This window comes from Pinus tabuliformis, chromosome 4_2 (genome assembly GCF_031772625.1).
Source record: "Pinus tabuliformis cultivar Carrire ecotype Pingquan chromosome 4_2, CPIR1, whole genome shotgun sequence".
Classification (NCBI taxonomy): domain Eukaryota; kingdom Viridiplantae; phylum Streptophyta; class Pinopsida; order Pinales; family Pinaceae; genus Pinus; species Pinus tabuliformis.
Genome location: NC_142304.1, coordinates 732,023,090 through 732,048,355, shown reverse-complemented (window position 1 = coordinate 732,048,355; position 25,266 = coordinate 732,023,090).

Below are 25,266 nucleotides of genomic sequence, written 5' to 3'. Positions count from 1 at the left end.
TCAACAACCCCCAGCTTTTGCCTGAGGTATTAAAAGTGTCCCTGGGCAATGGTTTGGTGAGAATTTCAGCAACTTGTTCCTTAGAAGGAACATACTCCAACTTGACCTTCTGTTCAAGCACTTGTTCCCGGAGAAAATGATACTTGATTGGTATGTGCTTGGTTTTTGAATGCATAACATGATTCTTTGAGATGCTGATTGCACTTGTGTTATCACATAAGATGGGGATTGGTGGTGTACAAGTGATTTAAAAATCCTGCAAAGTCTGCATCATCCAAAGGAGTTGGGTGCAACAAGATGCAGCAACAACATATTCCGCTTCAGCTGTAGACAAGGCAATCGAACTCTGTTTCTTGCTGAACCAAGATAGCAGTCTGGAACCCATAAAGAACGCACCACCACTTGTGCTTTTCCTGTCATCCACGCTTCCGGCCCAATCTGCATCTGTATAAGCATGAAGTGTAAGATCTGTATCTCTAGGATACCATAAGCCATAATTTTGAGTCCCTTGAAGATATTTGAAAATTCTCTTCACTACCTGAAGATGAGTCTCCTTCGGATTTGCCTGAAATCTTCCAACTATTCCAACTGCATGCATGATGTCTGGTCGGGTACCTATCAAATAAAGTAAACTTCCAATCATAGATCTGTAGGTTGGTTGATGTATTGCTGCAGATTCATCATTTGCACTGAGGCTACATCCTGTGACCATGGGTGTACATACTGGTTTTGCATCTTCCATACCATATTTCTTCAAAATCTGTTTGAGATACTTGGTTTGAGATAAAAGGATTCCTCCTTCTTTTTGTTGGATTTGCAAACCAAGGAAATATGTCAGTTCTCCTAGCAAGGACATTTCAAATTCTTTCTGCATGACCAAGGCAAAGTTTTGACTCATAGCTTCTTCATTGCTCCCAAAAATAATGTCATCTACATACACAACAAGTATTAGCAATTTGTCATTTTCAACTTTTATATAGAGATTGCTATCTGCCGATCCTTTTGAAAAGCCTTGTTGATGAAGATATTTGTCCAAACGGTAGTACCAAGCCCTTGGAGCTTGTTTGAGACCATAGAGAGCCTTTTTCAATCTGCATACAAGATTTGGATCATTTCCAAAAATGAACCCATCTGGCTGTTCAATGTACACTTCTTCTTCCAAGTCTCCATTCAGAAAGGCTGATTTCACGTCCATTTGAAATACTTTGAAGTTTTCAAAACTTGAGAGAGCAAGGAACATTCGGATGGCCTCAAGTCTTGCAACAGGAGCAAAGGTTTCTTCAAAGTCTATTCCTTCTTGCTGCGCATACCCTTTACAAACAAGTCTGGCTTTGTTTCTAATTACTTCTCCATTTTCATTCAATTTGTTTTTGAAGACCCATTTTGTCCCGATAACATTCTTATCTTTTGGTCTAGGAACCAGCTCCCAAGTGTTGTTCTTTTCGATCTGCTCAAGTTCTTCATCCATTGCTTTCACCCAACATTCATCTTTGCATGCCTCTTTCACATTTTGTGGTTCAGTAGAGGAGAGTAATGCCAAATAGCTTGAAGCTTCTGCAACTGTTCTTCTTGTTTGTACACCTGCTTCTTTTTGCCCCATAATCTGAGATTCTGGATGGTTCTTCTGAACATATCTGGATGGAGTCTTTTCTTCTATTCTTGTTTGCTCCTTAGGTTCTTCTTGAGGTTCTTCTTCTTCATCATTCTGTCGTTGGGGGTAGCCTTCATCTTCTTCAATGTCTTCATGATGTACTTGCCTAGGAATGTATCCCTTCTCATCAACCACTACATCAATGCTGTCAACAATTCTGCCAAGTCTTTTATTGTAGCATTTGTATGCTTTGCTATGTGGAGAGTAACCAAGAAGAATGCCTTCATCTGCTCTAGGTTCAAGTTTGCCAAGCTGATCATCAGTATTCTTGATATAGCATTTGCTCCCAAAGATTTTGAAGTGCTTTACTGAAGGAGTCCTACCACTCTAGAGCTCATGAGGAGTTTGAGTGTTGTTCACCCGGACATTTGTTTTGTTGAGAATAACAACTGCAGCATGTGCAGCATCACCCCAGAAAGTTGCGGGAGTTCTTGACTCATCAAGCATAGCACGAGCCATCTGTCGGACTGTTCTGTTCATTCTTTCCACAACTCCATTTTGCTGAGGAGTTCTTGCTGTAGAGAATTCTCTTCTTATCCCATGTTCTTCATAGAAATCGAAAAATTCATTTGAAGTAAATTCCCCACCTCTGTCGGATCTGAGGCACTTAATTTTGTGACCTGATTCATTTTCAACCAAGGCTTTGAAGGATTTGAATTTTTCGAATGCTTCATCTTTGTGCTTCATAAGTCCTAACCAGACAAACCTGGAGAAATTATCAATGAATAATATCAAGTATTCTTCTCCTCGAGGTGTTCTTTTCCTGAAAGGACCACATGTATCTGTATGTACTAGCTCAAGAGGCATGCTAGCTGATCCTTCTTTCTCTGGAAAGTTAGTTCTGGTTTGTTTTCCAAACTGACATGATTTGCATATGGTGTTGTCAGGAATTTTGATATCTGGAAGATCGCGAACTGCCTGATATTTGCATGCTTTCCTTATTTGTGAAAAGCTTAGATGTCCCAACCTCCGATGCCATAACCAGTGCTCATCATCCTTGCTCAGATAGCATTGTTTTTGTCCTTCTTCAAATATGTATAGATTATTTGGAGTTCTTTTGCATTTGATCACTGTTTTACCTGTATCAAGATCACGAACAAGACATCCATTTGATCTGAATATAACCTCGGTTCTTTGATCACACATCTGGCTGACACTTAGAAGATTATGCTTCAATCCATCAACATACAAAACATTTCGAGCCTTGACCTTTTCTTTTAACTGAGCAATGCCTTTTCCTTTTATAGTTGCAGGAGTATCATTTCCAAAAGAGACTTTCTTTCCCTTTTCTAGAGTAGAATAAGACTCAAGTTTTTCTTTATCACCTGTCATATGCTTCGAACATCCACTGTCAATGTACCATAGATTTTCCTGTCCCTCTGCATAAAATGCTATCCCACATCTTTCTGTTTGAGGTTCCTTTATTCTCCATGTTTTGGTGCTTGAGGCTTGTTCCTTTTTCTGCTGAAACCTGCTCCTGCATTCAGAGTCTTCATGACCAAAGTTATTGCAAATAGAACATTCAACTTCATTTTCAAGAACCGAAAAGTTGTTATAGGTCCTTTTTGTAATCCCCGTCATACTTCTTTGTTTTTGAGCTTCCCTAGTCATGATCGTTTTATATGAAACACATTGAGCTGCTTTGTGACCAAAGTTATGGCAAGAAAAGCATTGTCCATTGAAGAAACTTCTGCGATTATCGAATCTACCAGCCAATTGATTGTAATTTCTATTGTCATCTATTCTTCAACCAAATTGAGAAGATTTTACCTGTGGCTGGTTGTAGCTTTTGTTCACCCTTAAGATGGATTGCCCCTGATAGTTTCTGTTTGTAATTCGTCCCTGCTTTACCTGATGATCTTCATTGTGCTTTTTCTCATTTCTTCTTGCTACATCAAGATAACTTTTTGAGGTGGATGCTTGAGAAGTTTCTCCATTATAGCCCAGACCTGTCTTGTTTAGTGGAGACCGCTGCACAGTGATAATCTCATCCAAAGTTTTAGATCCTTTGAAAAACTTGAAATTAATAGCTTTTGTTTTCTCAATCTCTTTTCTAAGACCAACAATTTCACCTTCTAATTTTTCAAGATGTTTTTCCTTTTCATCAATTTGAAATTGTAGAGTATCAATGATCATGTTCTTTTCTTCTATACATCTCTTGAGTCTAGTAATTTCATCATAAAGGTTATCCACATCTATAGCATCCATATAATCATCATCTTCAAATGCCATTAACAACTTATATTCATTACCTTGTTCATCTTCATCACTGTTTGATAGACCATCACTATCTTCATGAGTGTAGTAGCTTTTCTTATTTGCATTCTGTTTCTTGTTCCATCTAGCAGGTTCCTTTCCTTTATCCTTATAAGGACATTTTGCAGCATAATGACCTACTCTTCCACAAGCAAAGCATTTAAAAGGTAACTTACCTCTGAACCTTCCAGAACCCCTTTGAAGATTTCTGACAAAATTTGATTCTTCTTCCTCTTCTTCTGGGACGTGGCTCGCTTCATAATAATCTCCTTTGCCTGATGCCTTGAAAGCAGCTTCTCTTCTATCTGATGGACCTCCCTTTCTCATTTCATAAGAAGTTAGAATTCCATGTAGCTAAGACATAGTAAGAATTCGTAGATTTTCCTTTTCTTCTATTGTAGATACTTTAGATTCAAACTTGGGGGACAATGATCTTAGAACCTTTTCAACCACAATAGCCTCTTTTATTTCTTCACCCAAATTTTTCATACAGTTAACAACCTCATCTACCCGAAGAAAATAGTTAGCCACACTTTCATCATTATACATTTTGAGAGTCTCATACTGAATTCTGAGAGTTTGAAGTTTAGCACGCTTTACCTGTTCATCTCCTTCATAGCTCGTGACAATTTTGTCCCATATCTCTTTTGCGGATTTATAGTGCATTACCTTCATGAATTCTGATTGAGATATACATCCTAATAGAGTACTGACTGCTTTCGCATTTGTTTCATACTTCTTTTTCTCGGCTGCATCTGTAGGAGTAGCTGAAGGAAAAGCGTAGCCTGTCTCTACGATGTCCCAAACTTCTGTACCAAGAGATTGAAGATAGGCAGTAACTCTTACCTTCCAATAATTGAAGTTTGTCCCATCAAAAACCGGTGGCCTGATTGATGCTTCTCTCTCGTAGTTGCTCATGATGAACGATCTACCTTCAAGTGATCAAGCTTCTCTGAAGGACCTGCTCTGATACCAATTGTTGGAAATAATACTGAGAGGGGGGGTGAATCAGTATTATCTAATTCTTTTAATAAATATTCTTTATTTGTTCTTTGAATTATTTTTGCATGTCAGTACCATAAAATAATGAGCATGAACAAAAGAAAAAAGATAGTCACACCAAAGAACACAAGATGTAAGGTGGAAACCCAATGTGGGTGAAAACCACCTGCTGCAATATGTCTCTATCTTCTTTCAAATTAGAAACTCCTTTTACAATGGTCTTGTACTGGTGCAGTCCTTTACCAGTACGCAGGCTGCAACCTGCAGAGAGCTACAACTCTCTCTCTCATTTTCCAGTCTCTCCTGGAAGGGAGCTACAACCCCCTACTTCTTTTCTTACAAGGACCACTTTTCATAAATTTTCAAACTGGATCCATAAGCATCAAATAATAATCAAGTATAAGAGAATCACCCAGTCAACTGTAGTAACCAGATCAACAATAATAGGACCAAACCCAGAACACAACAATGATAAACAAAGATTTTAAGAGAAGTAAGCACCCTGCTCAACTGCTCGCCTGCTTACGTAAGCACCCTGCTCAACTGCTGGCCTGCTTACAGTACTCACCCTGCTCAACTGCTTGCCTGCTTACAGTACGCACCCTGCTCAACTGCTAGCCTGCTTATGTACGCACCCTGCTCAACTGCTAGCCTGCGTACCTCGCTCTGAGTCCATTGAACTGCCTGCGGACCTCCGCACCTGCAACCCTTCTGTGCCTGCGTACCGGCGCACCTGCAACCCTTTTGTGCCTGCGTACCGGCGCACCTGCAACCCTTCTGTGCCTGCGTACCGGCGCACCTGAAACCCTTCTGTGCCTGCGTACCGGCGCACCTGCAACCCTTCTGTGCCTGCGTACCGGCGCACCTGAAACCCTTCTGTGCCTGCGTACCGGCGCACCTGAAACGCTTCGTTCCTGCATATGTACGCACTTTTCTCTCACTGTACCTGCGTACCTTCGGGCATAGATGATTTCAAGACTTCAGAAATAACCCAGAAAGTCAGATCTACAGATCTGAACATGCGCCGAAGAGATCTCGGTCCATCAGTAGATTCGCCTTATTTAGATCTAGACCAGATCTAGCCCTCATAAGATCTTCAACCAAAAACATGCTAAAGCCAAATGATCTCCTTTGCTTTATATAGGAAAGCTCTTCCTTAAATCATGGATCAATACCACGAGCCGACACCATAATAACACAAAACCGTCGGCTAAATACCAAGAGTAAAACATAAGAAAACCCCACATGTGAATTTCTTTGCCTTGAAATGTGTGCACTGGGGGTACGCACCTCCTGAATGGGATAACTGCGGGTATGTACGCACTTTATGTAACACTGACCTGCGTGTACGCACCTTATGTAAAGTGTACCTGTGTACCCCTTATTTTCTTCAATATTTGATAGCTGATCATCAATCTCTACTGCTGACTTGAAGTACTGTGATCTATCACCTGAATGGGTTGCCATCAAGGACAACACTTTAGCCATAATGCCAACACTTACTTCAGCAGTGGAGCTTTAGAAGGTAGGCTAGGGTAGCAATATCTTTTATATGGAAATCCCTGTCTACTAGTGCCAAACAGTTGATGTCCAGGTGAGGGGTTGATACAGGTCTCACGTTCAGAGAGGTCTTGGAACCCATTTTAGGAGAAAAAGTGTGAATTAGGCTTGTATAGACTATAGAAGTGAGGTTTGAGAATTCTGGTATAGTGAGATGGTTTTCACTCTTTGCAAAAGAAAGGCTTTGGGTTTTCAAGTGAATTATTCTTCAATTAGGCAGATGTATTAATTAATTTCAATTAACTAATCTTTAAATTGACTGTACGTTTCCAAATTGAGAGGGTCATTCTGGTTTTTTCTCAAAATACCTAGAAATTGGTGGTATAGGCTGCAAAACTAGTTTCAATGGTGACTGTAGAGGACAAAGTTGCTTGAGTTGTGCACTGGATGCTTGAATTGGTCGTCCATATCTTATTTAGGAGGTAAACGGTGGTCAATTTTGGTTGTAGAGGCTCAGGGTGGCACAGGAAGGCTTAGGCAGCATTCACAGTGAAAACGAGCGAAAAGAGTCGAAATGGGATTTTCCAACATTTTAACTAGCAACGGTTACAATTTGGCACAGAATTCATAAATGAACAATGGATGGTTTTAGCTTTTGGTGGGGAGGAGGTTTCAGGGACCATTGCACCGCTTTTGGAGAGTGGAGAATATTTCCTTGAGAGCATGTGATCTCGCTTGAGGATGTGACATAGTAGAATAGGGCCTTGGCAAAACCGTGAATCTTGCATGCTCTCAGGCTTGTAAAGGTCAGAGAGGGAATGAGCATGATATGGATGTGTTTTGTTGGATCTAGGGGTGCAAGATTAGATGGCTGTTGCGTAGTCAAGAGGTATGGAGGGAAATCAGGTCGAGATTTGCAGGCCCCTGGGGGTTAATTACAATTTATTTTAATTAATTAATAAACAAAGTGGGCATTAAATATAAGTGAGGGTTAATGGAGTGGGACCGAGGTTTATTGTGGCGGGGTTTTCTTAACCACACGAAGGGTGGTGGGTTAAAAGTTTTTTTGGGAAAATATGAATTTAGGGAATTAATTAAATAATGTCGGGTGGATAAAACTTAGGATAAGGGGGTTTCATAGGTTCTTGAGGTAAAATAGGGAAATTAATAAGGGGGGAGGTAATTTATGCAATAGGGAATGTGTTTCACACTAGGGAAAATGCGTTTTTAGGTATGGGGATGAGTTTTGGAGGGTAATTTACCAGGGAAATGTGTGAAACCAAGGGGTAAGGGTCAAAATGAAGCGGAAAAGGGTATATTTATAAGAAATGATGGGATGATGTGGAAATTGGTAAGAAAGTATGTGGGTAGGTGAAATGAAATAAGGGAAAGTTAATCAAGTAAGCTAGTGAACATCCTTTCACTCTCATAAATTCTCCTACACACTGAAACATAAGTTTAATAATGATAAATGTGCTCATGATTTAACAACCTTGTACATCTACAACCTTTCTACTATCTACCCTTTATTTACCCTAACATTTTTTCTTCGCTTTGTTGGGTGCATTTGATCTTGCAGACCCTTTATTTCCTTTTCTTTTGACAAGAAAACTATCTAATTCTAACCTTATAACTTCCAATGGCTCAAATTAAGCTGATGAGCACATTTTTATTTCTCTACGTAACTACTAATCTACCAAGGTTAAATAGTTTGTCTAGATCTTTATTCTCTATGTATAAACATGAAATTTAAAGCATGAATTAGTCAAGACTAAGAAATTTGTCTATCACAGGCTGTGGCACTTCTAACAAGTTGCACACAACCATTATTTTTCACATAAAAGTAAAAGTAGTGGCACTTGAATTTTCACACTTTCATGATTTGTTTTTGTTTGGGGTTCATATTTTTCATTTTTTTTATCTTTTCTTTTTATTTTTGTCCTTTGATTATTCTTTTAGGACATACCCTCTTTACATTTTTTAATTTTTAATATGGAAAACATTTTGTAGAAAGCAAAAGTATGTACAATATTTACAATAATAACCATAGCTAATTCAAAATTATGAATCATATTATTATAGGACCCTAACACATTGTCAATCTCATCTCATGCCCTGTCCTTGCTTTATGCTTACCAATCTTCCGTACCACTCGTGTTTCACCCGGAGTGTTTCAGGTGCATCTATTTATAAGTTCCTGTAACTCCTTCACATCCTTGCTAGTGCGCATCAGCTTCATGCAGGTCTCTAGAATAGTTGTAAGCATAGAAGGGTCCATTTCCTGAGTAGGATTATCCCTACTCCTTGAGGTAGAGGCCTCATCGAAGCTCTTCTTTGATTCCATGAATGTTTCACGTGCGTGCTCCAAATAAAACTTAGCCTCCTTCATTGGAGCTTTGCGAACCCATGCATTGTATTCGGGCTGCTTCCCTTTATCATCGCCCACTACAATTCCTCTTCGAAGCATTATATTAACATTCAAATCCTCTTGGCGAGGCTCAACCCTCATCATCTATAGGTTTTGAGTCAGTTGAGGTGGTAGCATGCCTTTCTCATGTATCCTTGCTATCAGCGTAGGACAGTCCTCTTTCTCATGATCAAACTAAGTACAATATTTGCACGACAAATGCATTGGGTTAGTGCATTCATGGGCATAGTGTCCTAGTCCTCAACAATTATAACAGATCAACTGTCCCTAACCTCTGCCAGGTCCTCCTCTACCTTAGCCTCATCCGCGCCCCTAAAATCATGTTCATGCCATCCCAATGCTTTGGTCAGGAGGCCATGTTTCTACCTAGAGTCTATAAGCGGGTGTTCTGTCCATCATCAATTCAAAACTTTGACAATTGCACTCATCATGCCCTATTGACCTACAAAAGTTGCAAAACAATTGTTGCAGTGTTTGTACAAACTTTTGCAGCAAATGGAAATTATTAGTTGTATGTTTCCCTACTACCTGACATATAGCGCACCACAACGCAGGCCCCGCACTCAGTCCTACTTGGGATTCCAGCCTCAAAGGCATCGGCCCTCCTCCTGCAATATAGTTCCCAAAGACTGGGCAATGGTCTTGTCATGCCCCTGACCTTTACATTTTAGGCACCATATCTCTTCACGCACCTCTAGTCGAAGTCTTCTGTGCTTCTTCAAACTTTGCATTTCAAGGAAAATATTTTGCAACTACGCATGGATCTGCTAAAACCCTAGATTCAGATCTTATATGTGTTTTATGCAGTCTTATGGCAATCTCTAAGGCCTCTGCCTAAGTCGTAACCTTTTGTTGTGACAGTGCAACCCTTAGGTGAGGCAGGAGCGAAGCCACGAACCATTCATGGTGATGTCCATCTGTTAAGTTCATATTAGCTTCACAGATGTTACACTTCAATCTCTGATCCAACTCCCAAGGTGTCTCACCTAGTTTCATGATAATTTCCCTGAACCCCACAATCGATTATGCCTCGGATTTAGGCCTACTAAACTCTTTATTTAGTGTGGTCTAGATCTCTACCAACCCAATGCTTGGGTTATCATTTAAGTACTTGATGTACCAATTTAGCGTGCAATCCTCCAAAGCACTAACCAATGTTTCCTTATTCATGTGATCACCTGTGACACCCTGAGCTTCCCATATAGCTTTCACAATGAAACAAATCTAGTATGTGTCCTCATTTCCCAAGCCCTTAAACAAAGGCAGCTTTACTGAATTCGCCATCTTGAACTACGGTGGAGGTGGTGGTGGTATGGGCAAAGTTGTAGGTGATGGTGGTGAAGTTGGAGGTAGTGTAGGTGGAGGTGGCAGTCGCAAGAATCCCTGTCTTATTAACTAAACTGCACTTCGCGGAGAAGCCTGCGCTACTCCCTCTTCATCACCCAATGATGGTGAAATCAGTGGGCTATATTCAGGACCCTTTCTTCCTTCATTTCTATAAGTCTTTCCACTTCGTGTAGCTCTGAACATCAAGGTAGCTGCATAACCTGGTTTTCGCACAATAACATATTAATCTAGGTATTTAAAGACTTCAAGTACTTACCTAGTGGACCTTTAAAAAAGCATTGCTCTGTCTTGGTGTAACTAACGGAGGTATCGACCGTGAATTCAGTCACGAATATCCCTATGATGCGATCGAGAAAATGATCAATAGCACAAGTGATCTTATCCTAGAGGCTTCTAGTCTCTCTACTAACTCTGGGGTCCACACAATAGGACCATCAAGTCTCCACCTTGCTTGGCTATCCACTATCTTCACAATCCACTCATATAACTCAACTGGAAAGGGACATAAAAATATGCCGTGGATTTCTGTATACAGGTACCTGTCCAACCATTGTTCCTTTATCATCCGTGGCTTTCTATTCTCCTGTACCATGAATTCATAGATCTTCCTATCGAACTAGTCTTCGACCTCTTTCTTAGTTGGATTCCAGTGATACGCCATCACACATCTCTCATGTAGATTCCGGTCCCGAAAGCGAAACCATTTGTTGGATTTGTGAGGCCTGACCCAGGTTCAATGTTAGCTAGCCAAACAAATCACTACACTACTAGTTCTTTCGGCCTTAGCCCATGGGGTGCGGACTAAAGTCTCACTCGAAGCAGTATGGGTGGATTCTGGAACCAAGTTTCCACACCCTGAGATGGTCGTGATGTTGGTTTATACCCTTTGTTCCTACTTTCGTGCAGGCACTAAGCTTTTAGGGCTCTGTTAGTTTACGCTTTATTCCATCATTCAATACTACCGCGAAGTTGTACGATTGACCTTCGAGTAGCCTTAACCCGCAATCTAGGTACTTCTATGCTACTATGATAGTGTATTGTATAGGGTCACAATTTATCTTAAGTGTTTTACTTATCTTACTAGTCAACCAAATTTAGTGTCATGCAAACTGATATTCTTACTTGCGTTCAATTAACCAATATAATCACATATATTCGCACCTCACATAAACATTGTAAGTTAAACCCAAAATGAAATATACGTAAATGCATTAATAAGAACTAAATACACAGAATTTGCAGAATACTTCTCTTTATTGATATATTCATATTAATACATACTCTATCCACCATGCGCAGACAGTTGTAGGGGTCCGCGCACTAAGCTATGGACTTCCACCCTAGGCCTCTGCGCACTCAGCTGCAGAGCCTCTACCTACGCTAAGACCCGAGAACACTTAGACTCTAATGCTCAACTCCTCACTTCATTCTTCACTATCTACTCAAAACTAGAGCTTACTTACTTAGCTCCTTTTTATACAATCCCATGGTCCGCGAACCATGGGTGGATCTTTACAGCTAACTTTAAACATTAAAGAAAAAGGGTGGACAACCCTTTATGACTCATGACACCTTCGCGCTCCATGACCACAAAATGTGGAGACTTTACAACTTTATTACAAAATTGTCCCAAAACATGGGCTTTTAGCCCCAAAACTATCAATGGGGCAACCCATTACCAACATTACATCAATTACCCAACACAGTGGAGTTCCATATTTGACTCAATATTACATCAAATGCCCAAAATAATCGGATTCCTTGACCTCAATAGTTTAAACATGACTAATTATTACAATGTTCAAATTATCTTTCGGATACATCGCATAAGGATTCTTTTTCATCGATGTTTCGAACCAGCAACGGTGGTTCATCTTCAGGATGTGAGAGAATGTTGAAAGACTGGTCTTATTTTTCACTTATATATATGGAGATGCTTAGCCGACAGATGTAATTGATTTAATTATTCTTTTTCCCTTAGGTTTATGGTTAATTATATTCGTTTTAATTATCTAATTATCTTCTTTTTTTAATTAATTTAATTTATTTTTAATTAATTATCTCTATTTTAATTATTCTAATTATAATTCGTTTTAATTATTTATTTTATTTAATCTAATATTTATATGATTTTCTAATTATCTAGTTATATAATTATTTTAATTTAATTTGATTATTTTTAATTTAATTTGATTATTTCTATTTTAATTAATTATTTTTATTTTAATTATTATAATTAAGATTCTTTTAATTATTAATTTCAATGTCAATTGTTGTAATTATATTTAATTACTGATAACTAGTTTTAATTATTTATTTATTTTAATTAATCTTATATTTATATGATTTTTAAATTATATTTATATATTTATTTTTATTTATTTTAATTATTTAATTTTAATTAATTATTTATTTTAATTATTATGTTTATCACTATTGTTTTAATTATTTATTTATTTTAATTATTATGTTTATAACTATTTTAATTATTAATTTTAATTGTTGTAATTATATTGATTATATAATTGTTTTTAAATTTTTATATATTTTAATTATTTGTTTATTTTAATTAATTATTGATTTTAATGGTTTAAATTGTATTTATTTTAATTATTATCTTAATTAATTATTAATTGTTACTTTTTAATTATTAATTAAAAAGTAATAATTAATTAATTATTAATTATTTATTTTAATTATTTAATTTTAATTATTTATCTATTTTAATTATTATGTTTATAACTATTGTTTTAATTATTTATTTATTTTAATTAATCTTATATTTGTATTATTTTTAAATTATATTTATATATTTATTTTTATTTATTTTAATTATTATGTTTATAACTATTTTAATTATTAATTATTAATTGTTGTAATTATATTGATTATATAATTGTTTTTAATTTTTTTTTATATATTTTAATTATTTGTTTATTTTAATTAATTATTGATTTTAATTGTTTAAATTGTATTTATTTTAATTACATCATGGGTCTTTACATTACCTTTACATCAAGAGATAGATGTGGCATTTATCACCAAAAATAAAAGACCTCAATAGAGAGGTAGAAATATCACGAGAGCCTTCAACAACCATCATATATTGTATAGGGTCTTGCATCATCACCGTGTATCACCGAAATATAGGATAAATAAGTACATCATCATATAAATAGCCATTATACAACTTAAAGCAGCATAACATAATCAACTCCTTAAGAAACATGTAGTCATCATCCAAAGCATCACCAATCATGGGTATCATTCTGTAACAATGCACTTCTAGAAATATGGAAAATGCTCCCCCTAAACTTGTGACAACTTATTCACTATCAAGTCTGATCACATCTAAGCCATCAATTAGTAAAGCCAAAAATAGCAATAGCAACTTATAATTATCATAAGCCAATATCACTTCTAAGTAGCATCTAAATATCAACAGATTGTAACTGACCAAAACCAGAACAACTAACTAAAATATACCACAACCTATCCCTCATATTGTCCGACTGTTTCTTCATTATAGAGAAATGTACGCTACTATTTAGAACCAAACTCATGCATATACGTGACTTTCCTTCATGAGATCCATGTATAGAAAGTAGACTGTAATACATTACAATCACAAATCCCCCAGAACATAAAAGATCTGTCAGAATATTTAACAAAATGAGGAGGAAAAGACCACTCTTAGTTTTTGTCTGAGATATTCAAAGGAATCACATGGAAGTGGCTTTGTAAATATATATGTGACTTGTTCTTTTGAAAGAACATACTCTAGTTTGACCTTTTGTTCAAGAACCTGTTCTCTCAGAAAGTGATATTTGATGGGAATCTTCTTTCTTTTTGAATGCATGAAAGGATTTTTCGAAATACTTGCATCATCCATAAAATTTTACTACAGTAAGATGCATCATAAATATATTCTACCTTAGTAGTAGATAAAGCAATGGAGCTTTTTTTTTTGTTGAACCATGATACCAAGCGAGGTCCCAAATGTAATTATCCTCCACTAGTACTCTTTTGATCATCAATGTTACCTACCCAATCTATGTATGCGTAAGCATGAAGTGCAAAAAATTCATCTTTGGGATACCATAGACCAAAATCTTGAGTTCCTTGTAAATACTTGAATATCCTCTTGAATGCATGAAGATGAGTTTCTTTAGGATTTTCTTGAAATTGTCCCATAATCCCAATTGCATGCATAATATCTCGTCTTCTGCCTGTAAGGTAGAGAAAACTTTTGATCATAGATCTGTATTCTAGTTGATTTACTAAAGGAGAATCATCATGTGAAGTAAGATGGCATCCTATTACCATCGGTGTGCATACAGGATTGCAGTATTCCATTCCATATTTCTTAAAAATCTCCTTGAGGTACTTGATTTGTGAGAGAAAGATACAATTCTTTGTTTGTTGAACTTGAAGACGAAGAAAGTATGTTAGTCCACCAAGTAGCGACATCTCAAATTCTTGTTGCATAACAGAATCAAATTCTTTACTCATAGTTTCTACATTACTTCAAAGGATGATGTCATCTACATAAATAACAACTATTAAAAGTTTATTTGTATCAAATTTTATATATAGGTTGTTGACTACTGACCCCTTTCTGAAACCTTGTTGTTGAATATACTTGTCAATATGAGAATTCCATGAACAAGGATATTGTTTTCATCCACACAAAGCCTTCTTAAGCTTGCAAACAACTTTTTTATTATTTCATAGAATAAATGCTTCAGGTTGTTCAATATAAACTTCTTCTCCTAGATCCCCATTTACAAATGCATATTTACAATTGATTTGAAATACTTTGAAGTTATGAAAGCTTGAAAGAGCAAGAAAACGTTCTAGGGCTTCAAGTCTAGCTAATGGTGCAAATGTTTCTTCAAAGGCTATTCCTTCCTATTGAGCATAGCCTTTGCAAACAAGTATTGATTTGTTTCTAATTACTTCTCCATTTTCATTTAGTTTCTTTTTGAACACCCATTTTCTCCCAATAATTTTTTTATCATGAGGTCTTGATACTAACTGCCATGTTTGGTTATTTTCTATTTGATCAAGTTCTTTATCCATTTCCTTAACCCAAAACTCATCTTTTCTTGCTTGATTTACATTTTGAGGTTCAATTGTGGATAAGAAAGCTAGGTAATTGAAAGTTCCAATAATGGCTCTTCTAATTTATTCTCCATCTTCCTTTTCACCCAAAATTTGAGATTCTGGATGATTTTTAAAAACATAACTTGACATAGTTTTTTCTGATGCTTCTATTTTTTCAATTCCTTGTTTTGGTGCTTCATTAGTTCCCTCTCCTACAACCTCTTGGCTTGTTGTAGAAACAAGTTTCTCATATGTTGGTGCTTCTATTTTCATACCTATGGATGCTTCATCAATTACAACTTCTATGCATTGAACCATATTTTGAAGCCTTTTATTGTAGCATTTATATCCTTTGCTTCTAGAGGAGTATCTAAGGAGAATTCCTTCATCAGCTTTAGATTCAAACTATCCAATCTTATCATCATTATTCTTTATGTAACATTTGCTTCTAAAAAATCTAAAATATTTGACAGTTGGAGGCTTACCAAACCATAGTTCATAAGGATTTTTATTACTATTTACCCAAATATGATATTTCTTGAGGATATTCACGGTTGTATATGTTTCTTTGCCCTAGAAGGTGTGAGGAGCTTCAGAGTCAAGAATCATGGAACATGCCATTTGTTGGATTGTTATGCTCATTCTTTATGCCACTCCATTTTGCCACTCCATTTTGTTGAGGAGTTTTAGCCAGAGAAAATTCCCTCTTAATACCATGTTCTTCACAAAAGTCAAAAAAACTCATTTGATATAAACTCTCCTCCTCTGTCATATCTAAGACATTTGATTTTTAAATATAACTCATTCTCTACTAAAGCTTTAAAGAATTTAAATTTATCAAATGATTCATCTTTATGTTTCAATAAGCCAATCCAACACATTCTAGTAAAATCATCAATGAATAATATAAAGTAGTGTTCACCTCGAGGGGACTTGTTTCTCATAGGACCACACAAATCAGTATGAATAAGTTCAAATGGCTTATTTTAAGTACCTTCTTTAGCATTAAACTGAACTATGGTCGAATTGTGTATATGGGAAACAAAATTGGGTGAGTTTCCTCTTTGGTGCTAAGATGGCAAAATGGATATTAGAGCTTGTGCACAGTGATGTGTTTGGACCTATGTCCATTCCATCACTGGGTAATTATGTGTACTCTGTATCACTTATAGATAAATTCACAAGGAATACATGGATATATTTCCTCAGGAAGAAATTGGAAGTATTTGACAAGTTTAAATATTCTAAGGCTCTACTGGGAAACCAAACAAAGAAGAAGATAATGGTGCTGGGGACAGATAATTGTGGAGAGTTTTGCAAGAAGGAATTTGAAGAGATCTATAAGAAGTGTGATATAGCATGACATAAGACTACTCTATACACACCTTAGAAAAATGGAGTTCTAGAAACAATGAACGGGACATTGATGGAAAAGGAAATAAGCATGCTCAGTGGTGCCAGGTTAGGACAAGAATTCCAGGAAGAGGCAGTGGAGATTGCATGTTATTTGGTCAATAGATCACCTTCATCAGCGTTGGAGGATAAGAGTCCATAAGAGGTATGCACTAGTAAGAAACATTCTCTTTCACATATGAGGGTATTTGGATGTTCCAAAGGAGAAAATTACAAAGTTGGATACTAAATCTAGAAGGTGCATCTTTATTGGGTATAAGAATGGTTTAAAAGGTTATAAGATTTGGAACCTAGAAATAAGGAAGCTTGTGTACAACCAAGATGTGGTGTTTAGAGAGGTGAAATACGTTATGAAACATGAATTTCTACTAAAGGAACCTAAGAAGATATAGTTTGAGCTAAAGGAGGAAGAACTAGACTCTACGCAGAAGAGGAATCAGAATATGAAGAGCCACAAACTTGAGTTATGAGAAGATCAGTTTAAGAAAGAAGGAAACGAGAAAGTTATAGTCCATCTAGTTTATGTTCAAATTTGGCTTTATCTATTAGTGATGATGATCCCAAAACTGTGAGGGAATCCATAGATTCGAAGGATGTCAAACTCTCAAAAGAAGCCATGGTTGATGAAATGAAATCTTTGCACAAAATGAGGTATGGGATTTGGTGGAGTTTTCAGCTAGAAGGAAGCCCATTGGTAGCAAATGGGTGTTTAAAAAGAAGATGAATGCATAAAGCAAGGTGGATAAATACAAAGTTTGGTCGGTAGGAAAAGGTTATTCGCAGGTGCTGAGAGTTGATTTTGGTGATATTGTTTCTCCTGTTTCCAAGGTAGCTTCAATTAGATTACTTTTATCTATTGTTGCTACTTTTGATTTTGACGTAGAACAGATGGATGTGAAGACAATATTTCTTCACGAGATCTGGAAGAATAGATCTACATGAAGAAACATGAAGGCTTTATGGTGAAGGGTAAGAAAGAACTCGTATGCAAGTTAAAAAAATCTCTGTATGGGTTAAAATAGTCATCAAGGATGTAGTATCAGAAATTTGATACATTTATACGGGGACTTGACTTCACCAGAAGAAAATCAGATCACTGTGTGTATTTTAAATTAATTGGTGACCATGTTATTTATCTGGTCTTGTATGTGGATGATATGTTGTTAGATAGAAATGACAAAGAAATTATCCCAGATTTGAAGACCCAATTGTCCTCCAAACTTGACATGAAATATCTTAGTGCTGAAAACTATATTTTGGGCATGGAAATTAAATGAGATCTGGAAAAGAAGAAGCTCTAGCTAGACCAGAGGAAGTATGTCGAGACAATACTCTATAGGTTTAATATGCAGGATAGTAAACCAGTGAAGGTTCCTATTCCTAAAGGTGTAAAGTTATCTTCTAAACAATGTACTAAGACACAAGAAAAGGAAGAGGACATCTCCCGTGTTTCATATGCAAGTGTAGTTGGTAGCCTAATGTATGCAATGGTTTGTACTAGACTAGACATTGCACATGCAGTGGGAGTATTGAGCAGGTTTATGTCAAAACTAGGGAATGAGCAATGGACAACAATAAACCGGGTATTTAGGTATTTTCATGCCACTAGTAATTATGGTTTATGCTACGAGGGAAGACCAGGACTGGTTATATTTTTGGACATCTGTGGCTTTGTTGATGAAGACTCAGCTAAAGATTTGGATCAAAGAATATCTACAAGTGGGTATGTGTTTAACCTATTTGGAGGTGTAGTCAGTTGGATGAGTAAGAGACAGTCTGTAGTGGCACTTTCAAAGGCAAAAGCATAATACATGACAGGAACTCATGCAAGCAAGGCAACAGTTTGGTTGCAGACATTGTGTTCAAGTATGGGATTAGTACAATGAGCTATAAGGATAGACCGTGACAACCAAAGTGCAATTTTGTTGGCAAAGAACCCTGCTTATCATTCAAAGACAAAGCACATTCATGTTTAGTATCACTTTGTGAGGGATATGGTTGAGGATAAAAATGTGTTGCTCGTAAAGGTGGGCACTTTGAAGAATACTGCAGATGCATTGACAAAGTCTGTGAGAATTGAGAAGTTCTCTTGGTGTAGAGAAACAATGGGCGTTGCAGGGCTAGACCAATGACTAAGCTCTCATGTGGAAAGAAAACAACAAGTGGGAGAATGTTGGGTGTGGGTTGTATGCTTTCCATGACTATCCCCTTGGCGGTAACCCCACTTGTATGTTGTGTCGGGCGTAACAAGGGGGGTGATAACCCCCCCCATAAGGGGGTTTGCACGGGGTCTTGGGCGAGGCCCCGTGAAATTTTTTTTGGACCCTATATTAAGTGGGCAGACCTACCTATGGTTTTCTATCCATGGTATTTTGTAGATCCAGTCAAGGGAACTACAATTTTGTTCTAATCCAGGGTTAACTGATTAGGATTTATGGATGCTTTGACATGTATATATATGTGTGTGTGTGTGTGTCTATATACATATGTGTGTGTGTGTGTGTGTGTGTCTATATATATATGTGTATGTGTGTGTGTCTGTGTGTGTGTGTGTGTGTATTGTAACATTGAAAGGAATATAATGAAAAATCAATCTAGTAGTCCCAGTTTTGGGATCCAGGGGAAAATCTCAGTGTTTATATTTTTTATTTTTTATGCTCTTGCCATTTTTTATTTTTTGTTTTTAGAATTTGTATGCAGGTAAATTTTGTATGGGGTTAAAACATACATCTTTCACATGCTCACTTGGTCTAAAAATTTGTCCAGTATTTTGTAAAATCCTTGGCCACCTTTCATGAACCCTTCCGGACTTTAGTCTCACCACACTTTGGATGTTTCCCATTTGTGTTCAATGGTTAGCCACACATTCAAGTGGGTTGATCATCCATGCTTCATCTTAACAATTCACTCTTTGCCTTCTCCCAAGAGCTACAATGTTGAGAAAGGTTAACACCCCGCAGTGGAAGTGAACCCTCTTCATGGTAGGTCAATGTTTATTCAACATTTTTTCTATTTTTAAATAACCTCCTAACTTTTATTTCATTCAAATAATGCAAGTCTAATATTTTCTTAAATGTCTACATGTTTGAATGTTGCAGCTTAATGGGTTTCACGTTCGGTAGTTTGGAGGTTTCCCTTTCCCTGATGAGCCACACCGAGGCCTTTTCCCACAAACATGCAACCATACCTGTAGGTGCAAAAGGCCTTGTTTTCATTCCCTCTAGTGGCTTCGAAAGAAAATTAAATATTGTGTGTTGACCAATATGTGTCAACGACCCATAATAGTACACCCCTTTTTTCCCAAAAGTGATAGCGCTTGATCGATGTGTCTATGTTGTCCATCTAACATCATCAGCCTGATCATCATGTTATAATGTAAACCCATTCTACATGTATATGATGTAAATAATCTTAGCAGATCTGTGTCATGTATGAAATTGCCTAGGTAAGCCTACTTTTCTGGTAACCATCTACATTCTGGGAGGGTTTTTGTCTCATAGATCCATTCTCGAATGGTCGACAGATTTTTCCTTCAATCTTTCCATAAATCCGAAATGGATTTTGTCACTAGGATCTTAGGCGAGTCCTAGTGTTCCAGATCGAATTCATATAAAAGTGATTTGGGAATAATCTTAACTATTTGGTTAGATTATTTTATTACAAATTGCTTGGTCTAGTACATTAAATTTGTGTCACGGAAATGGGTAGTCTGTGAGGTTCTATTACAAATGGGGTTTTCCCCTTATGATGTAAAAAGTATGAAAATTGTGATGTAGAGAGTCTTGATGGTTGGAAGAATAATTTATCCCCTCATAGGTTAATTAATTAATTTTTTTGGCCAAAAATTAATTAAAATCCTAAGCCAAAAATTTAATTAATTCTAGGTCCTAGGTATATTTAAATTGTCCAAAGGCAAAATTCATCGGTCGTTAAAAATTGAATTTTAAGAGGTCCAGGGACTAAGGTAAATTAATTATTTTGATAAATTTTAAGCTTTTGATCCCCGGGGTTAAGTCAAAGTCAAAATTTTGGGGAAATTAATTCAAAATTTAATTTTTCAATTAATTAAAATGCATTTAATTGAAAATTCTAAATTTCCCCAAATATTTCAATGGATGAGATTAAAAGAAATTTTAATCCTCATCAACGGTCGAGATTTTTTTGACCAGGATCACTCAAACTAGCCGTTGGAGGATTTATCTTTAAATAGGAAGTCATTTGTCAGTCAATGGATCCAACCTTTGAGTTGTGTGTTTAGAAAGAAGCTCTTGTGTAATATTTTTTCGAATAATAAAGAAAGACTTTGCGGTTAATTTTTGCTGGTGTTACTCTTCATGGAAATACTGTAAGATGTGTTGTTTTCATGCATAAATGTTTTAGCCATTGATGATAGCTTCTGAAGAGTGATTTGGGTACAGGTATCTTGCTCATTTTTTGTGGTTTGAATAATAATCTAATTTCTAAATGTAATAGAAGGTATCTCTATTTTTCTGAGTTTTATTATTGTTTTATCACTCTATTTTTATTGGTTGGATCAAGTTATGCAGGTAATTCTTGATGTTAGATCCTTAGGCATTAGGGGAAGTTTTCAGTTGAACCAGCCAACTACCGATCTGTGTTTTCTGAGGAGCCCAGTAAAATTAATCTTGTCCTTATCATTATATTTTTTGTTGGTGATGCACAGAGGGTTTCAAGTTAGCACATTTTTTTTTTTGTAGTATAATTACAGATCTCGCTGATTAGAGCCTATAGTTTATAAATTTTGTAATTATCTTTCTAACGTGGGTTTATCTAGGTTTTAGTTTTTTATCACTATATATATCGTTTGGGTGTTTTCATGTTGTTATGTAGTTACAAATTTGAGGAAGAAATCTATGTAGAGTCTAGATCTAGACCCTACAGGGTAAGATCTGGATCTTTGGGATTTATCAACATCATTTTGGAGGAATATTATTCAAATTAATTTTGCATTCCTAGGGTTTAAAGAGTTTTTTTAAGGGTTCCAAAATTCCTATATCTCGAAACTTTCATGAGGGTTTCGGAAATAAATCTGAAGCAAAACGATTTAGCATGTAATCAAGAATTTCTAGAAATATCTTAAGGGGTTTTCTAGCTACCATTTGTCCAAACTTTTTCTGCTACCTTGTTTTTTGGGTTCACTGCCAAATTCGAAAAAAAAATAAAAAAAATTAAACCCCTCTCACTGCACATGCTTGTCTCCATTATCATTGTTTGGACCTGCATTTACCATGAAACCCTCACTGCTCCATCCAACTCCTCCCTGTCACTACGTGCTGCCTTTTCCTTCCATGCAAACCTGCAACAGAAAAAACCCACGTCCATTCCTCAACTCTGGCATCGAGTTCCCTCCTTCACCTGCATCTTTCTCCTCACCATCCTTTCTGCTAGCGTCCTTATTTGATTTTGCCCTAACTTGTCCGCAGTCCTCCACTCCGTTGTTCCCCTCGAAACTCCTCCTACGCCATCTCCTCTTCCTTGCAACACTCCTGTAATCCTTTTTCTGCTTACGTTTTTATTTTATTTTTGGTGGCTGCATCTCAAAGCTTCATCGCCATCATTGTTCTTTCCATCCTTCTTCCCGCAGTCCATTCTTTTGTTATAAAATGCTGCCATCGAAGCTTCAACCCACTGCAAACTCACTCATTAACTTATCTACGTCCAAGCTGCTCCATTCTCTTTCCGTTGTCCGTCCTCCTGCTGCCATTCTGCTCCTCCATTCACAGCCTCTGTTTGTGTCAACTGTAGCCTGTAGTTCCCATCACCTGTAGGTTTCCTCTATCATCTTCTACCTTCGATCTCTCCTTTTCACCACTGTCCATGTCCACAGTTACAACAACAAAACATTCAACTCACTTATAGGTTTGTATATGCATTAGGGTTAGCGTATATATTTTTAAGTTTCATATGAAACTAGATTTGGTTATGGGTTTTTTTATTACTATTATTTTTTTGTCATTTCGATTTTTTGACCTTTAATTTTGTATTGACATTTATTTTCCATTTATTTTTGTTTTTTACTTATGATTCTTTGATTTTAATGTTTTTTATTTCCCTCTTCCCTTTTTTATTTTCGATTTGATCTTTTGTTTTACACTTTTTTTATTTTATGATTTTTATGATTTTGAATTTTATTTAAATTTAAAAAATATTAAAAAACCTAGAAGATTAAAAACTCTAAAAAATATAAAGTTTAAAAAATCTTCATTTAATGTGACATGAGATTATTAAAAAAAAAATTAAAATAGGATTCAGACTTTTACATTAAAAAAAAAAAAAATTATTAATGTGGACTATGGCCCATTTAAAATATTAATTTATTAAAGTCCTTTTGTTTTTATTATTTTTGGTCACATTGAAAATTAAATCTCTTCATTTTACCACATTAAATTAATTTCCTAAGGAATAATTAAATTGTTCATCTAAAGTTCCTTGTTGTCCTTTCATGGTAAGTGATTTCTCTATTGGCAAGTGCCATTAATGTTTAAAAATATATATATATATCTATCGCCTATCGGAAAATTGTTCTGGATCTAAATTATTAATGAAAATTTTAAATCTGGAATCTCTTGCATGATAAAGTTTTAAGCATTCGCATTCAGTCGTTCATGGTTGTCACTATTTGTCACAATTGTAGATTTCTCTAGATAACTTTTTTTTACTTAATCTATGGTTAATTGAATCCTAAGGCACTAGTCTACAATCATTTCAATCCTGTGGTTGTGTCTTGTGTTTAATCTATTCATCTCAGTTGAGAAATATTTGTTATAAATTCATCAGGTTGTCCATCTTCAGGTCTACTAGATCTTGTGTTTCACAGGCTATTCTCATTCATTCACCTTGGGGACTACCTCCCTTGAATTATCTAGGAGAGATTCTAAACAAAGTGAGTAAGGATTACAGTGACAACCCTTACTCTGAGCTTTGTCGCACTACCTATAAACTTTGTGTGACAACATTTTTTGGTGCCATTGCCGGGGATATATTTTTTCTGTCCCTAATCTTCACGTCATTTCCTCATCATTATTCTCATTTCGCATATCTCATTTGAGCCTGTAAAGCCAACACTTCTTAGCATTTCCACCAAGGACAAATTTATTGGACCTTGACTTTATGAAATTTCATTTCATTTTTATGACGTCATTTCGTCTCTCCATCCTAACACTCGTCATCTCTCATCCAATCCTCTTATCTTCACTTTCTGCACCTAGACATTTCAGTTGGTTTCCTGTTTGCGTGGTGACTCCACTTATTCATTCATTTAATACCAGACAAGGAACCCTCCCTGGATATTCATCTACCTCCATCCACTGACTTTTTCGGTTTCACTTTTAGTCTCTTTGTGAGGGATTCATGCTCAAGTGGCGACTCTACTTCTTCCATTTCTTACAATAATTTCTGCTAGAAGCTTGCTTCTTGTAGATGTTTTGATTTTCTTGAGTAGGGATCTCTCTCTTTGATATCCATTTGAGCCATCTTTTTCCCGTCATCATGAATTATGACTTGTTTTCTCCTCGTGATTTTACTAATATTCAAGGAGCTCCGCATGGCTATCCTCCTTTTTTTGGTGACGCCATCGATGAATTTCCTCCTTTACAAGGGAGAAATGTTTTTACTACTGAGGCCCACCTTCAGAATGTCAGCCTATGTATAAACAAGTGTCTCCTGTATTCTAAATATGAAGATGTGAAGATGAAGATTTTCATTCTTACCTTATCTTGAGATGCTTTTGATTGGTATGTTAATTTCCCTAATAACACTTTAGATTCTCTAGAATCAATCATTGATACCTTTGAAGAAAAATATGGAGATGAAGGCAAAGTCAAAGAGATAGCTGAAGTAAAGAAAACTATAGAAGTTGAAAATGATTTCGAGTTAATTCAAATGGTTAAAGAAAGGCAGTTAAATTAGGCTCAAGTAAGCAAGAATGCAGAAGTTAATCAAGCTCAAGTTATTAAAGATATGGAACTTAATCAAGAAACATTAACAGTCGATCATGCCAAGGAAATTAATTCTATGCAAAGCAAGCTATTAGCCATAGAGGAAAAGATGAAGATCATGGAATTCAATCATTTAAATCAAGTAACTGCCATGAAAGCAAGTTATCAAGAAGAAATAATTTCAATTCAAAACATATTGACAATTATGAATGAAGAAATGACCATCATGAGATTTGATTATAATAATCAGTTAGCTACCATGCAAGAAAATCATAAGAAAGAGATAAACTATATGAAAAACTGATTCATGGGCATGAAAGCAAAGAATGATAAAATTATAAAGGACATGAAAGCTGGTTAGATATTTCTTCAAAATAGGTTATTCACCATGGAAGAAAACCATGCCAAGGAGAGTGGTGCTATGAAGGTTGAACACTCTAATCGGATGGATGCCATAACAACACAGGTAAAGAAATTTCAGCATCAGTCAGAGGATGAAAGAAATAAGTAAACGTCAAGAGATCATAAGACTCCCTATCTATTGCAAAAATCTCCATCTTATTATGAGGAGGTCATTTTTCCATTGAAAAGTGGTTAATTGAAGG